Source organism: Triturus cristatus, chromosome 10, assembly GCF_964204655.1.
Source record: "Triturus cristatus chromosome 10, aTriCri1.1, whole genome shotgun sequence".
Taxonomy (NCBI): domain Eukaryota; kingdom Metazoa; phylum Chordata; class Amphibia; order Caudata; family Salamandridae; genus Triturus; species Triturus cristatus.
In genome coordinates, this window is record NC_140593.1 from 766,556,917 (window position 1) to 766,574,167 (window position 17,251).

At 43.8% G+C, this 17,251-nt stretch overlaps 1 protein-coding gene across 2 annotated transcripts in view; it reads right to left on the minus strand.

Annotated features, from left to right (window-relative positions):
• NUBP1 (NUBP iron-sulfur cluster assembly factor 1, cytosolic) overlaps positions 1 to 17,251 on the minus strand; it is a 286,868-nt gene that overhangs the window by 113,171 nt on the left and 156,446 nt on the right. The window lies entirely within an intron of this gene.

Below are 17,251 nucleotides of genomic sequence, written 5' to 3' on the forward strand. Positions count from 1 at the left end.
AAGGAAATTTTGGAGTCTGCCCCCTGACCGGAGTGGAATGGTCTGGGGGGAGCGGGGGGAAGTCATTGGGTAGGAGGTGTGGCAGAACGGGGTTGTTTGTTTTGCCTCTGCCCTTGTTGTTGTTACCCCTGTAGTCGCCTCTTTGGTAACCTTTTGTAAAAGTGGTCTGAGTAGGGGATTTGTATGATGTGGACGCTGTGTCTGCGGAGTAGCCTCTGGATGTACTCCGAAAGGAGGAGCGGCGAAAGGAGCGCCTGGGCGGGTGAGACTGTAAGGCCCCCATGGATTTTGCGGTATCCGTGTCTTTTTTCATTTTTTTCTAAGGCCTCATCCACCTTTGGCCCAAATAGATGTTCCTGGTCAAAGGGATGGTTAAGGATGGAGGCTTGTACTTCTGGTTTAAAACCAGATACTCTTAACCAAGCATGGTGACGGAGAAGGACGCTGGTGTTGATGGCCCTGAAGGCTGTGTCTGTTGCATCTAGGGCACAACGTATGGAGGTATTCGTGATTGTTTTACCCTCTTGAATTAACTCGTTGGCCCTAGCTTTATATTTTTCAGGGAGATGGTGCATTATGCTTTCCAATTCGTCATAATGAGCCCTGTCATATCTGGCCAGCAGTGCCTCAGTGTTTGCTATACGCCATATGTTGGCCGCCTGGGATGCTGTGCGTTTGCCTGATGCATCTAGTAGTTTTGATTCCTTGTCAGGTGGTGGTGCATCACCTGACGCTTGTGAATTTGCCCTTTTACGTGCCGTAGATACTACTAAAGAATCTAGTGGCGCTGGTCCTCTGATGTAAGAGGGATCTGAGGGAGCAGGTTTGCATTTTTTTTCAATACGTGGGTTAATGACCCTGGCTCTAACTGGGTCCTTAAAAATTTCTGCCGCATGCTTTACCACCCCTTTGAGCATGGGCAGTATGGAGGTGGACCTATGTGAGGTATCAAATGTGTCTAGGAGGAAATCTTCCTCCACGGGGTCGGTATGCAAATCCACCCCGTGATAATGTGCCGCCCTTTGCAGAAGATGGTTGAACCCGAATGAATCTTCTGGTGGAGATGGTCTAGAAGGGTAAAGATCGTCTTGTGGAACGTTGGGGATATCTGGAATATTGTAATCGTCCCATGGATCTGGGGATCCTGTAGGGGTGGGGTCCTGTGGCACATCCCCTGTATCATGATATGGGTCCCCCTGATCATCATTGTCTGGAGACGGGGTAGGAGAAAGATGAGGTGGGGGTGGAGAGGGCGGAGGGGGTGGGGAAGGTGGAGAAGGTGGAGGGGGAGGGGAAGGTATTCTGAATGGAGAGGTAGCAGAGTCCTTCCTCTTTGAAGGTGGAGGCGGAGCAGGCTTCTCAAAATGTCTCTTTTTGGTAGAGAGTGTCAAATGTCCAGTTTTTGGATCCTTGGTGAGAGTTTTTTTCAAGGGATCCGGTGTAAATAGCTCTGGTGAGGTAATTTGGTCCATTGGCGCCGAAGGCGTCGGGCTGATGTCTTTTTAGGTTTTTCTGTGCCGGTTTGTTGCTTAGTACCTGGCTTGGGACCCTCCGGTCTCTTGGTCGGCGCCGAGATGGGCTTCGGCTTGGAAGTGTCGGTGCCGGTGGCCTTGTGTGGTCTGGTCGGTACCGAAGATGGCGTTGGTACCGAAGAGCTGGGTTTCGACCCCGAGGGCTTCGGTGTGGAGCTCGGTGTCGAGGTGGAGGCAGGCTTCTTTTTCGGTGCCGAAGTGTGTTTCTCGGAACCGCTGGTAGGCTGGCTTGCGCCCGAGCCGCCTGAAGGCTTACTTGGCTTCTTCACCGGGCCCGAAGGTGGGGTGTGTGAAGCAATGTCTCTGGTCTTGCCTAGGCGCCGTAGTGATGTCTTCCACATCTGACTCGTCGGCCTCGGAAGCGCTGACAAGGTCCTCTTCGGTGCGATGATGTTCCGGATCGTCGATGTCGTCTCCGAAGATGTCGACTGGAATGGACTTCGAGGAGCGTGCCATGTTCCTTCTGGCTCTTCGGTCCCGAATAGTCTTTTTGGATCGGAAAGACTTACAGGCCGGACAGTCTCGAGCCTCGTGTTTAGGGGAAAGGCAGAGGTTGCATACCTCATGAAGATCGGTGTGGGGAAATTTGGACCCACATCGAGGGCACTTTTTAAATGGAGTTCTTTCCATGAGCCGGGACCGGAGCCTGGGTAGGCCCGAAGGCCGCCGTCGACGACTGGAACCGAAGGTTTGTGTCGATGAGAAGGCGCGTTGATTGAAGAGATCGCGATCGAAATAATACAGGGAATTGGGGGTGAGGATTGCGCGTGGATCGTCGAACTGGAAGCTGTTCGGAACCGGAGCGCGAAGATTACATCATTGCCCGATGGCGGAAAAAAACAATCTGAGGATGGAGCCGAAGCCCATGCGCAATACCATCCAAAGGAGGAGTCACCGACCTCGTGACTTCCAAGACTTTCCAAGAGGAAAAACAAACTGCAAACATCCGGGCCCAACACCAGATGGCGATCTATGCAAAAGTGTGTAATCTTCAGCTCATATGCCTCGAACAGGAAAATCCTACTTACCCAGTATGCATCTGTTCTTGGCATGTAGAGCTGTAGAGTCATATGCTGTGCATAGATCGCCATCTAGTGTTTGGTCCTGATGTTTACACTTTCAAGACACGAGGTAGGTGACTCCTTTAGGTGATAGTGCGCATGGGCATCAACACCATCTTCAGATTGTTTTCCGGCAGAGGGTGAGAATGGAGTAGTAGTAAAGAATAGAGATGGACATGCGTGTGTATGTATAGTAAAGAGAGAACCACAGCAGCTACAGGTACCCGGGGAGGTGGGTGGGCACATGTGACTCTACAGCTCTACATGACAAGAACAGATGCATACTGGGTAAGAAGCATTTTACGTTCGAGGCACGTGAGCTGTAGATCACATGCTGTGCATAGACTATACAGCAGTATCCTCCGAAAGCGGTGGCTATCCTGTAGCCGTTGGAGTTGTCTGAAACAGTGTTTTAAGTACTGCTTGGCCCACATTAGCTTGTGGTCTTGCTAACACATCTACACAATAGTGCTTGGAGGATGTGTGCGGTGTAGACCATGTTGCAGCTTTGCAAATGTCATTTATAGGGATGTTTCCTAAGAAAGCCATAGTGGCCCCTAGTTTGCAAGTGGAATGTGCTCTAGGGGGTACAGTTAAAGTCCTCTTCGCTTTTGCGTAAGAAATTTGAATACATTTAACAATCCACCTTGCAATACCTGATTTAGAGATAGGATTGCCCTTGTCAGGTGCTGCAAAAGCAACAAAGAGTTGTTTGGTCTTACAAAATGATTTTGTTCTTTCAATGTAATACAAGAGTGCTGTTCGGACATCCAAGGTTTGTAGAGCCCGTTCTGCAACAGAATCAGGTTGAGGGAAGAATACAGGTAATTCTACCGATTGATTTATGTGAAATGCAGAAACTACCTTAGGTAAAAATTTGGGATTGGTACGAAGAACCACTTTATCATTGTGTAGTTGGAAAAAAGGTTCTTCTATGATTAGTGCCTGTAGTTTAACCACTCTCCTCAATGACGTGATTGCAATGAGGAAAGCTGTTTTCCAATAAAGAAACTGTGGTTCACATTTATGCATGGGTTCAAAGGGCGGGCCCATTAACCTTGTGAGGACTATGTTAAGATTCCACACTGGGGAAGGTGGGAGTCTTGGTGGTATGAGTCGTTTTAGTCCTTCCATAAAAGCTTTAATTAGAGGCACTCTAAAGAGAGATAAATGTCCATTCTGAAGATACGCAGCAAGATGCAGTCTGATGGAGGTATAAGCCAATGCGGACTGCTGCATGTGTAACAGATAACAGATAATGTTTTGTATGGAAGCATCAAGAGGGGTGATATGATTGTTATTGCAATAAATAACAAAGTGTTTCCATTTCGCTGTTTAACAGGTTCTTGTGGTAGGCCTTCTGGCCTCTTTAATGATGTTCATACAGTATGGTTGAAGATTCAGATAACCAAACAGGAGCCAGATTGCGAGGTTCAGTGGTTTGGGATCTCAGTCTTTTATTTCTCCATGGATCTGTGTGAGGAGACTGGAGATTATATGCAATTTCTGATGCGGGACCACAGAGAGCTCCAACAGGGTTGGCAACCAAGGTTGACGTGCCCATATAGGAGCTACTAGTATTAAGGGGAGAGATGTTTGTCTTAGCTTCCAAACCACTAATGGAATGAGTGGGAGAGGTGGAAAAGCGTAGGCAAATATACCTGACCAGTTCATCCATAGTGCATTGCCCATGGATAACGGGTGTGGGTACCTGGAGGCGAAGCTTTGGCGTTTTGCGTTATGGTGTGTTGCAAACAGATCCATCTGAGGGACTTCCCAAGCTTGGAAGTATGGGAGGAGAACTTGAGGGTGAAATTCCCATTTGTGTATTTGGTGCCTCTGCCTGCTGAGGAGGTCCACAATCTGGTTGTTCACTCCTGGGAGGTATTCTGCTAGGCGATAGATTTCGTGGTGACTAGCCCACCTCCAGATGTCTTGGGCTAAGTGGGACAGTTGGAGAGAGTGTGTCGTTCCCCCCCCCCCCCCGGTTTGTGTATGTAATACATAGCTGTCAGGTTGTCGGTACGAACCAAGCGAGTTTTGCCAGCTAGGTGGGTCTGAAAAGCCTTGAGAGCAAGAAATATTGCCATCAGCTCTAAATGGTTGATGTGGAGCAACTTTTGCTGTTGGCTCCACAGGCCTTGTACTGTGTGTTGCTAAAGATGAGCTCCCCAGCCAGTTAGGAAAGCGTGCGCTGTTAGTACTATCTGTGGAACCGGGTCCATAAAGGGCCGTCCTTTTGTGAAGTTTTGTGTGTTCCACCACTGCAGAGAGTGATGAGTACGGCCACTTATCAACACTAGATCGGTTAATAGACCGTGTGACTGGTTCCACTTACTGGCTAAGCATTCCCGAAGCGGACACATGTGCTGCCTGGCATGGGGAACGATCATGATGCAAGATGCCATCATCCCCAGCAGTTGCATATAAACCCAAGTTGGAAGTGATTGATTGGGTTGAAACTGGAGAGTTGCAAATTCTGGCTGCGTTGGGAAACGCCAGAGCTTTTTGAGTATTTAAAGTGGCTCCTAGATAGTTCTGAGCATTGGCCGGCTGAAGATGTGATTTTAGCTCACTGACTGTGAGCCCTAGTTGACGCAATAACTGAATGGTTATGGTAATGGAAGTATGCTTGAGACATTTTTGGTACGTTTTGCGCACCGAGGGAAACCGAAGGAACGGAGTCGAACCGGAAAGCAGCGACTAACACCGAAAGGAGGAGTCACCTACCTCGTGACTGGAAAGGCTTCTTCGAAGAAAAACATAGTGTAAACATCCGGACCAAACACTAGATGGCGTTCTATGCACAGCATGTGAAATACAGCTCACATGCCTTGAACACAGTGTTATCGGTTTGCAGGTAAGTACTTAGTTTTGGGAGTTGGTTTTCGGGGTTAGAAGCAGGGTTACCCCAGGGTCAAGGATGCACTCTCAAAGCACCCTAAGCTGTACTAGGCCGGCCAGGTGCAGAGTGCTGAGGCCCAATTGGGTGTTAAAGACAAACAGTGTGACTGACCATGGATAGGCACCTCAGTTTCAAAGTCAATTTATGACTCCTTGGTCTGTGCACAGCGCGTCCGGAGCTCGCCACACGTGTGCTCCACTGTAAGAACAGATATCAAACTTTTTGAGGACAAGGACGGTGCACCAAGAAACAAAATTCAAAGAGCTTCCAATTTTGCCAAAATTAAGTCCTTTATTCTTTTTCAATCTTTAAAAAGCCTCAGCCAACGCGTTTCGTTGCAATGGAACTTCGTCAGGGCTTGATAATCTCTTGTGGTTCCAGGACCAAGGTCAAAAAAATGATGTGGTATTCCAAGCGTTTTCAGTTCTCGTTCTCATCAGTATCCTTTTATTCATAGGAGACGAGAGAACGGTTCTCCAAGTTCAGATCACGTGCTAATGACCCAGAATCCTTGCTCACGTACCTCTTGTGCAATCTTTATATAGGAAAGACTGGCAACCTTATTCCTCCTGGATCAGAGGAGGTCCTAGTCGCTCATAGTCTTGGCACACGTACCTCTATATTCAAGAAAACACTTGGAAAAGTAGTATATCTCGAGTTAAACCTCAGGTAATCCAAATACTAAAATAAGTGGGCCCGTAGTCCTTTTTATTCAAATGGCATATATAACCCACTGTCAGAAATAGAAATGACGACAACCGAAATAACCACCGTTTACATTCGTTCTTCGCGTTCGCGGAGGCTTTGGGGATTTGATCGACACCGAGGCAATCGAGAGAATTCTCCAGGAAGATGTCCTCTGACTGCATTGTATGATAAATCCCACAATGGCATCAGTGGGGGTTTATTATGCTGAGAAGTTTGCTACCAAACTTCAGAGAATTTAGTAAAACCAATATGGTGCTGTGAAGTTCGTTATTACAAACTACCAGACCATATTCTCTTTATGGCTTTACTGCACTTACAATGTCTAAGAATGGACTTAGACACTGTGGGGTGCAGTGCTAATGCAACTGTACCCTCACCAGTGGTATAGTGCACCCAGCTAGAGGGGTGTCTTACCTATTGCATAGGCAGTGGGTTGTAGGCATGGCACACAGGAATGTGGCACACAGGAACGCTTCAACTCTGCATCTTGCATTGATTATTTTTCAGTCTCACATACTTGGGGAAGAGCTAGATCAGGGATACTCTAGAACCCATTTTCTGACCACTCTGATCCTTTTTTAGACCTCAAAAGGAGTAGCTTTCCGAACAAGAGACCACGGTGATCACTAGACAAACCTCTATTAACGCTAAAGGGATGAATCACAGCCATGCGCGTGGCATTGGAAGAGTTCTTACAGAGAAACGTAAATACAGCTTCTAGTTTTTAGGTCGAGTCTTGCAGCATGCACGCACAGTCTACATGACCTGCTGTATTCACAAAAAAGGACTCAGATCCCGTCTGCTGCTTACCATTGGTTCACTCCAGCATCGATTTTCTTTGCTGCTTCCTAATTGGTTCACACACCCCACACATCATTTCCGTTTCTAGCTGAGGAGCACTGCTCAAGTGCACATTAATTCTACTTGATTAGTGCCCCTCCGGTGATGCAAGTACTATTTCTTCTATCAATACGTTGTTTCTTTTTTCTGCACCCGCCTGATGGGTGCTGCGCTTTAACTGGAATGAGCATTTCCCTCAATTGTTGATTTCATTAGAGCGGCATTCTGAATGAGCACCGAGTACCTCCTTCAAGTGCGTGTGCGTTTATTGGGGGTAGTATCTCCACAGCAGTTGCTCCATGGATATCGGCTTAATCTTCTGTCTTATTAAGTTGTAAACAGCATTCTGCGGCATTCAGAAGGAGCACAGAGCACTTCCTTCAAGGTTTTTTTTTTGGGGCAGTATGGCCGCAGCAGTCACTTCATGGACATGGCTTTATCATAGCTTTATCATAGCTGATTACGTTTTGGACGTGCTTTCTGACCGCAGTGTCCATGAAGTGGGTTACCTCAAGTGCGTGTTTTTTGATGGAGGAGGATTGTGGCACCTGCTACACGGACACAGCGCTTTTTCGCCTTCCTGGCTTATTAATTAATTTTTAAAAGCACCTTTTATGGTTGCGGCTGTTAGAGCAACATTCTCATTATTTGAATTATATTATTGTGGATGCTTTAAGAGGCCGGACAGTGTAGTTTTTTTTATTTGTTATTTCTGTCTTCATTACATTACACAATACTCTTTTCTGTTGTGATAGCGCATTGCAAATGTATGCTACACAGAAATAAATGCCTTCATCAGCACGACACACTCTTAACGGATGCAGCGCTTTATCGGTCATCATTTTGGCCACTTTAGGAGTCCGTGCACCTTTGAAAAATATTTTCAACATGATTCCACACCAAGAATCTCTATGGCCCTTATTTGACAGATTTCAAATTTAGTGCATGTTCTGTCCTACTTGTGCCCATACTTTCTTTCCCTTTGCCTCTATACTGCGCAATGTAAGGTTACGCATATGATTTTAGTCTTAAATGGAGGCCTTGCGACATATTTTTCAGGGGTGTATACTGCAACGACAGCAGCAAGTGATCTTGCTCTTTTTCGCATATGCAATCCACAATTCAATACATCAGAATATTACCTGATGCTCTTTACTTGTGTGGTAGCACACTGGAAATGTACGCAAGGTATTTAGCTACACAGAAACAAAATCCCATGGGCTGGTATACAAGTTTAATTTAGTTCAGCATAGCCTGCTTTCTTTTGAACCTGAATCATGTTGTTTGCCCATGACGCGTTATTTGTAGATTCACACAGGTAGGTACTATGTTTTGAGAAATTCAGTCAAAATCACATAGTTGGGTTCTTTTGAACTAAGTTGCAGTGTGTTTATTTCTTTAAAAAAAAGTTAACAAATACCTCTTCAAATGTTGCTCACACTAACTTTACCATTTTAAAATTATTTAACTTTAATTTTATTGTCTAGAAAGGGATAATGCCAAAAAGAAACTGCAGATGTTCTTTATTTCAACTACGGCAGACTTTGATTCTTGGGAACCAGAGTCTTGTCTCGGTTGGTGGTTACACATCTTGTGTTTTGGGGTAATTTACTGTATGGCTTTGTAACAAACCCCCCCAAAAAACTGCTACTAAATGAGATAATCTTTACTGCCATGCTAATCTTTTGGGTCGTCTATTCAAGGTGGCTCTTTTCAAAAGAAAGCCAGCACAATCTCTACTTTACTAGCTCATCCATTCTGGCGCTGGTTTCAGACAAAGAAGGTGAAAGGGTCATGTTTAGGGTGACTTAATTAGCGCAGCACCTGCTTTACGGATGCTGCACTTTATCTCTCTTCTTTTCGGCCACTTTGACAGTCCATGCGCCTTTAATAATTAAGTCCAACATGAGTCCACAATACTGTCAAGGGTCTCAATGGCTCTTTGTGGAGTTTCAATCTTGTGCATATGCCACTCTTGCCTCTGCCCGCAGTTCTTTTCCCTCGGCCTGTACATATAACAAAGTTGGGTTACCGAAATGGTCTTATTATTACATTCTCTATTTCACAGCTGTACATAAGTTGTTTTCTGCTGCATTTTATTACAGAGCTTGGACTCCATGGATTTCACAGTTCTTCCCATTAACCTCTGCAACTACGGTAATGGTTTTCTCATAAGATCACCATAATTTCACAATTAACAATAAGGAGTACTGACTTTTAATATTCCGTTTACAGTTTTTGGCCCTTATTACCTGATGTTGTTGCTGGCGTGATAACGTGTTGAAAATCGCACGGTTTAAGCTACACGGAAACAAAATCTCTTGTTCAGTGGGGCACCCGATTTAAGGACACTGATTGATTTATCGCTCATCATTTCGGGCGATTTTGAGTCCAGGCGCCTTTAAAAAGTATTTTCAACGTGAGTCCATAACACTCTCAAACCTCTTTACGGCACTTCTAATACAGATTACTAATTGTGTGCATGTGTCTGTTCAACTTGTACTCATAATTATATTCCCGCGGTCTCTATAACACACAATGTTGGAGTACGTATATAGTATTTATATTAAATGCTGTAATTCACAACCTCCCACAGGCCGTTTCATTCTGCTATATATTAAAAAAGTAGGCCCACATAAAGTTACGTTTTCCCAATCACCTCCGCAAACCACTCGACTCAAAACACGTGTAAAATTGTCATTTAGAACGCCAATAGCTCTAACTCCCGCAAATGCAAGACCTATTGCATTGCAAATGCTTGTTCTGTTTAGGAAGCATATAGAGCCTTCATTCGGGGGAGGGGACAATTTCCTATACAGCCTAAACTAATAAAACGAGACTGGATGAAATTGCTACCTTTCAACAAGAGCTGGAGCTACCTCATAGGGAAGACCTTAGGTTGCACACTGCAGAATCAAACGCCTATCTGGCATCGGCAAGCCAGAGACTTAAATACTTTACTTCCAGGGATTTGGTCAATCAGAGGTCTTGTTTTCAGCTGTTCTACGAAGAGAGCGGGGATGCAGAGTGTCTTTTAGCATCGTTGGATAAAAAAAAAAAAAACACAACCATGGAGCCATCAAAGCAATCTTTGATCTTAAGCAGAATTTTATTGTAACGGACATTGAGCAGATTGACAGGGTATTTTTGGATCATTACACAGATCTCTATGTTTCTTCCAGTAGCCCATTGCCTAGTAAATCAAAGTTTTTTTGCCCCCTTTAAAACTTCCCTCTTTAAATAGCGAACTTCAACACAGGGTGAGGGCTCCCACTACGAAGTACTGAGTTCAAAGACACTATTAAGCTTCTGCCTAATGCCAAAGCGTGTGGCAATGATGGCCTACTGTCCAAATTATATAAAATGTTCGCAGCAGGTGAATTTCTTAGTCATACTTTTTAATGAAATCCTGCCTGGATGCGAAATCCCTAAGAAGTTCACAGAGGCAGTTATCACAAGCGTTCTCAAAACGGACAGCCAGCCAGAACAACTGGGTTCGTATTGCCCTATCAGCCTCTTAAATTTCGACTATAAACTCTTCACCAAAATCATGACGCTAAGGCCAGCCCCATAATTAACACCATAATTCTTAGCAAATCATAAAAATAGAAAAAATCTTCATATTTGGCTTATAATGCTGATTGAACTTTAACAAGTGAGGACATATGAGTGAAACCCTTAAAAGCCCATTTTCACAGGACAATTACCCATATTTTATATTCAACAACAAAACCATGATTAAAATCCATTCTAAAGGGGACGGTGAAATAGACCTCCCCTGATGCATTGCCGCATTACACATGACCATAGTAATCAATGATAAATAATCATCAATAAGGTTACATTGAATAGAATGTAAAAATACATAGTTCGCAATTTCATATCATGAAGAATGAAGGTAGCACCATATTATGTTCAGTGGACACTAGCTCTTCCAAATGTAATAATTCATCAATACAGTTGATTTACACTAGGATGTCAGAATATATATATTTTTGTACAGACACAAACTTTGACTACACGCAAACTAGGGTAGACATATACCAGTTTACACGCAGGTTAAAACAACGCAAATATTTCAACAGCCTTAGAAATACAGACGAAGGCGAAAAAGAGGCAATGACCACTGCAGCATTGGGCACTTTGAGTGTTGCCGACATGACCCTACTAAGAGACATGACAGAATTGGATTGTGAAGAAGAGACTAGCCAAATAACCACAATGGAAGCAGCAATCAGATCCGATTTCAACATTCTTGAAACAATTCGGACACCTTTTAAACCTAAATCTGTTTTCACACCACTCATGCCTAAAGATGGAATCGATATTTTTTCGGACAGGGTCATCAAAGAGCTCAAAGAATTGGCCATAAAAATTAGCAATGAATTCACCAGATCCAAACACAACCTAAGGATTGAATATTCCAACGTTATGCAAAGAATCAAAGAACAAACAGATATTGTGGTACGCTGGTCTGACAAAGGGGGAAATGTGGTCCTCTGGCCCCTAGAAATGTACAACAGGGAGGCGATGGCTCAGTTGCAAGACAGACATTGCTACAATCGGATCAGTGCTACAAATATTATAAGTGTGAAGGAAACATTTCATAAATCTCTTTATGATTGGAGAAGGGGCTGGACTCATTTCGAAGCAAGAACTTGAGTTTCTGAAAAACGACTACCCAATAACGCTACAACTATACTTGATCCCAAAGATACACAAAGACGCCTTGTGCCCACCTGATAGACCAATCATAACCGCAATTGGGGGCCTATTTGAGAATACCAGCAGATTTATTTACTTTTTCCTTCAGCCATTTGTCCAAAAACTACTGGCTTACATCAGAGACACTGGCGATTTTCTATCCAAAATCTATGATTGCACTTGGAATGATGACTATGTTTTCATGACATTAGATGTCCAGAGTCTATACACTAGCATTAGACACAGAGATGGCCTGAATGCACTAAGTCACTACTTGGGCACTAGAGACATAGGGCTGCACCAACATACACTCACAGTACTACAAATGGCGGAGTGGTGCCTGGAGAATAATATCTTCATTTTCGACAGGCTTTTCTACAGACACAAGGTACTGCCATGGGTACTTGCTTCGCCCCCAGCTATGCTAATTTGCATATGGGCTGGTGGGAAGAGCAAGTACTCATGAAGACACACCATACACCTATGTCTGAAAATGTCAAATTATATACCAGCTACATAGAGGACATTTTCATCTTGAGGCAAGGCACGGAACAGAGTACAAAAGATTTTGCAACAGAGGATTAATAACAACTCTCTCAACCTGAGATTCACATGTACCACCAGCAAGGAGTCTATCATATTCCTAGATCTAGAACTGTACATAGAGAACGACAAACTACAATCTAGAACCTTTAGAAAACCTACATCTGGCAACGCTATCCTCCATGCCAACAATTTTCATCCAACTAAACTCATAGAAAGCATTCCCTATGCGGAATGCCTGAGGATGAAACGCAACTGTAGCACACATGATAGTCTTAAAAATTCCACTGAGGGTCTCTTTACGAGACTTAAGAATAGAGGCTACAAGACTAAAACACTGACAACAGCAGAACAGAAATGTGATAAAATCAAAAGAGAGCATCTGATTTTCAAAAAGAAGAAACAACACACACAGAATGGGATAGACAACACTCCTAGACTAATCACAGGATATAACTTGTACCATACCAACTTAAGAAAGATACTATACAGACACTGGCCCTTAGTGCGTAGTGACCCAACGATAGGCCCCACGTGCACTAAGTTTCCCCAACTAACTTTCAGGAGAGCTAAAAGTATGCGCCAACAACTAGTCTGCAACGCACCTGTACAGAACAAAGGAGGCAATTGGCTCAAACCTCAGAGAGGTTTCCAGAAGTGTTCAAAATGTAAGGCCTGCAAACACGGTGTTAACACTAGAACAGTCCATCTTCCCCTCAGAAAAACCCCTTTAGAAATCTGGGGATGTTACTCAGGTAAGACAGATTTCGCAGTATATGTTCTTCGTTGCACTTGCGACAAAATGTACGTGGGTAGTACCATACACCCCGTACATGTCCGGATATTACAGCACTTAAGAGCCATCAGCAATGATGACCCAGCGTATCTGGTAGCAAGACATCTAAACACACATCATGGGGGCAAAGCAGAGGAACTTTCCTACATTGTGATCAACCGTATTGCTAAAAACATAAGGGGGGGGGGGGGGGGGGGACAGACAATTGTTAGTCAGGAGACTAGAATCCAGGTATATCATCCTTTTAGACTGTAAAATTCCAAATGGGATAAACGCTGACGAGGCACTGAATGTACACCTTTAACTTAACCTAGCCTCTTAATGACACCAATACATATGCTGCTGTTCCTGCATCTTAACCCTGTCCGCAGCATTAGGTTCTCTTTTTCTTATTATTATATATTTATTTTCGTTTGGCACAAAAGTTATAATTTTCACTGTTAAATACATATTTTTTATCATCCGATATATATATTTTTTGACCAGCGTTACCACAATGTAACTGGAGTATATACATAGTTAACGTAGGCTACGTAACTAATGTCACACATGACAGGAGACAGTCAGATACCAACATTGCCCACTACGGCTTTACACCACGCCAGCCACCATCTAAGTTCCCATGCCTGAATCAAGTTACCAGACGTGACATAATGAGATTGTGTTACACCTACATAACACTTTCTAAGTTATCAATAACATTTCATGCACGTTTTACTCACCTAACTGAAACATCACACACTTGTGTCGATTTTCCCACTTTTACCTAGGCAGTATTATTAGGTGTACTATATATATGTACCATGACGATTGTGGAATTCACGGCAGCAGCAACTCTTCTACGTCTCCGTAATCCGCCTCTGACACGTATTATGTCGCCACCACGCTATGTTTGACATTTTTACACTTGTAGTTTGTAATTCAGTGGCTTTACTCTAAATATACTCCTGTACATCTGTAAATAGCACATAATTTAATTAATTAATTTGTTGTGATTTTAACAACAGTTAATCACACGTATATTTTGGTGTTAGGTGTTTTTTACAGAGTATATTAACACGTTTTGATTTTTTACTTCTTCTATGTCCTTTGAAGAATTTCGGTTGCTGTGACAACCATTGTATTTTGTGCCACGAACAAGTAGATAAAAGCAGTACATTGCAGAGATACCAGATGTAGTGAGCAAGGCAGAGTCAACTGCCGAAACGCGTGTAGGCGATTTTATGGAATCAATATTTCTCTTTGACAGAACGTCCCACGGTGTCAGTGCCGTACTTGGAATGATATATATATATATTCACTGAAAAAACCATAGGTTTCACACATGTTATAGTTAGCGGAAATTTTACTGATAAAAAACCAATGAAATTCCCCCGTTATAGTTAGTGCAGGCAACTATAACTCACGCGACCGCAATCCTCTGCTGATGCTAATACTGTATTTAGACACTTATTTGCCCATGTCTTCTTCCATACATTTTTAGCTATACATATATTACAAATATTTTTTTTCTCATAAAGACACATATGTCATCAGCAGAAGATTGCGGTCGCGTGAGTTATAGTTGCCTGCACTAACTATAACGGGGGAATTTCATTGGTTTTTTATCAGTAAAATTTCCGCTAACTATAACATGTGTGAAACCTATGGTTTTTTCAGTGAATTTGCAAGGTTTTTTAAATGCTAATTCCTAACTATAACGTGTGTGAAACCTATGGTTTTTTCAGTGAATTTGTATGGTTTTTTAAATGCTAAGTTACTTTACGCCATTCGTGGGGTGCGCGCCCATTTAACGCAGTTCGTTTCGTGCGCGCACAGTGAGCACCCACTTTACGCAGTTAGTGCCGTGCACGCACGGTGGGCACGCGGTGCGCTACGCGCACCGCGTGCCCACGTTACGCTAGATGTGCCATGTACGCACGATGCGCTTCCCGCACCGTGCGCACATGGAGGACATATGATGCACTTCGTTTTGAAAGGTAATATTTTAATTTTTCGTATATTTTATAAGCCATGCACAAATGGTGCCCTTCGGGCACCATTTGCACACGGGGTGGAGAGAGTGTGGATAATTTTTTTTTTTATTATTTTTTAAAAAAATATTTTAGTTTATCTCAGATCTAAAGAGCCATGCACAATTGGTGCGCTGCGGGCACCAATTGCACACGGGGTGGAGAGAGTATGGATTATTTTTTTTTTAATTAAATTTTTTACCGTACGCGTTCGGTAAGCGTAATCGGCGAAATTGCCGAAAAAATAAAAATTCTGTTTTTGGCCTTGGGGGATCTTTGGGGACTCCCTCAACATGGCTATGTGTGTGGGAGCTGTCTAAACAGCCCCTTTACATGTTTTTGGGCTTTATATTTTAAAAATCACTCTCAGTGCGAGAGAGAAAATGGCGGCCGCCGCTTCCTGGGTTCGGCCGATTCGAATGTTTACTAAGATCTAAGAGCCAATCAGAATCGCGCTCGCGCACGCCACCGTACGCGTACGGTAAGCGTACCGTAAGCGCACCGTAAGCTGGCTCAGATATATATATTGATTTAAAGGCTATTTTCTCAGAATCTACTGAACAGATTTACACCAAACCTACAAAAGGCACTTCCTTGACCTGAGGACTACCTCTCTGCCACATTTCTAGTAATTCTGTTCAGCCGTTCGGGCTGTAGCCCTGTCTAAAGGTCCTATGGAAAAATGCATGGGAAAAACGCGTTTTGGGACCCCCCTTTTATCTCAGCCCCCGCTTGACGAATCCCCCCCGAGACTTTCAGGGTAGGAGCGGAGCGTAGCGCCCCACCTATTTTGAAAGATTCGCGAGGATTCGTCGACCGGCGCCAAAGTTATTCAAAATAGAATGTTGCGGATTTCCTATGGAAACGTGGTCCTAACTATAACTACCTACTGGCGACCGCCAGTAGGTAATATATATATATATATATAAACACGCACTAAGGTGGCAAGCCTTTAATTCAGGGTTCAAGCAGGTTCAGTTTGTAGTTTCAATCAAACAGCCAGAAAGCGATTCGCCTGACGCGTTTCGAAAGTCTATCTTTCTTCTTCAGAGGCAGTCGCTGTAATGAATGCGTGCTCCGGTCTCCATTCTTAAATGCCAAAATCACGCCCCCACTGCCTCTGAAGAAGAAAGATAGACTTTCGAAACGCGTCAGGCGAATCGCTTTCTGGCTGTTTGATTGAAACTACAAACTGAACCTGCTTGAACCCTGAATTAAAGGCTTGCCACCTTAGTGCGTGTTCGAGTGCTGCTCACCTGGTGGGACTGGCAATGGAGCATTGATATTTGGCGGCGACCCAGCCGTTGAGCTTGCACCACCCCGTGAAGAGAGGGGGCCACACGGCAGAGCATTTTTCAAGCCTTGAAGTGGGAGCACGCGCTTGGGATTGTAAGCAGGCGCTGTTTGTGGTGGCTCATTTATGTGCTGAAAATATTTAACAGAAATTAGTGCACCATCTGAGGTTTTATTTACCGGGACTTCATTATCCATAATGCCGAGGGTCATTAGACCGGCCCATCTGGGGGCGTGATTTTGGCATTTAAGAATGGAGACCGGAGCACGCATTCATTACAGCGACTGCCTCTGAAGAAGCAAGATAGACTTTCGAAACGCGTCAGGCGAATCGCTTTCTGGCTGTTTGATTGAAACTACAAACTGAACCTGCTTGAACCCTGAATTAAAGGCTTGCCACCTTAGTGCGTGTTCGAGTGCTGCTCACCTGGTGGGACTGGCAATGGAGCATTGATATATATATATATATATATATAGGCACGCAGTATTCCTCAGTTTTGCGCAAACAAGAATACACAAACTCCTCTTCGTCGGTGAACACTCTTTATTTCAAAAAGCATAAGAGTCTCCCTTCTGTCATGACGCGTTTCGCCACCGGAGTGGCTTGATCACATGGGACAAACTTTGCGTATGACGCTATTTAAAAAGGCAAACACTCCTGTCACATGATGGAGAGGAAATAGAAGACATACTATCATTTTGCATTTTCAACTTCCTGCGAAAAAACAGACTCTTAATACATGCACGTAATATGCTTGTAAACATAATCAAATGTAGATATGGCCCGATCTACCGAGTTAAACACTATATACAAAGTCTAAATACATATTGTTGTAGTGAACTCGGAACACAAAAAA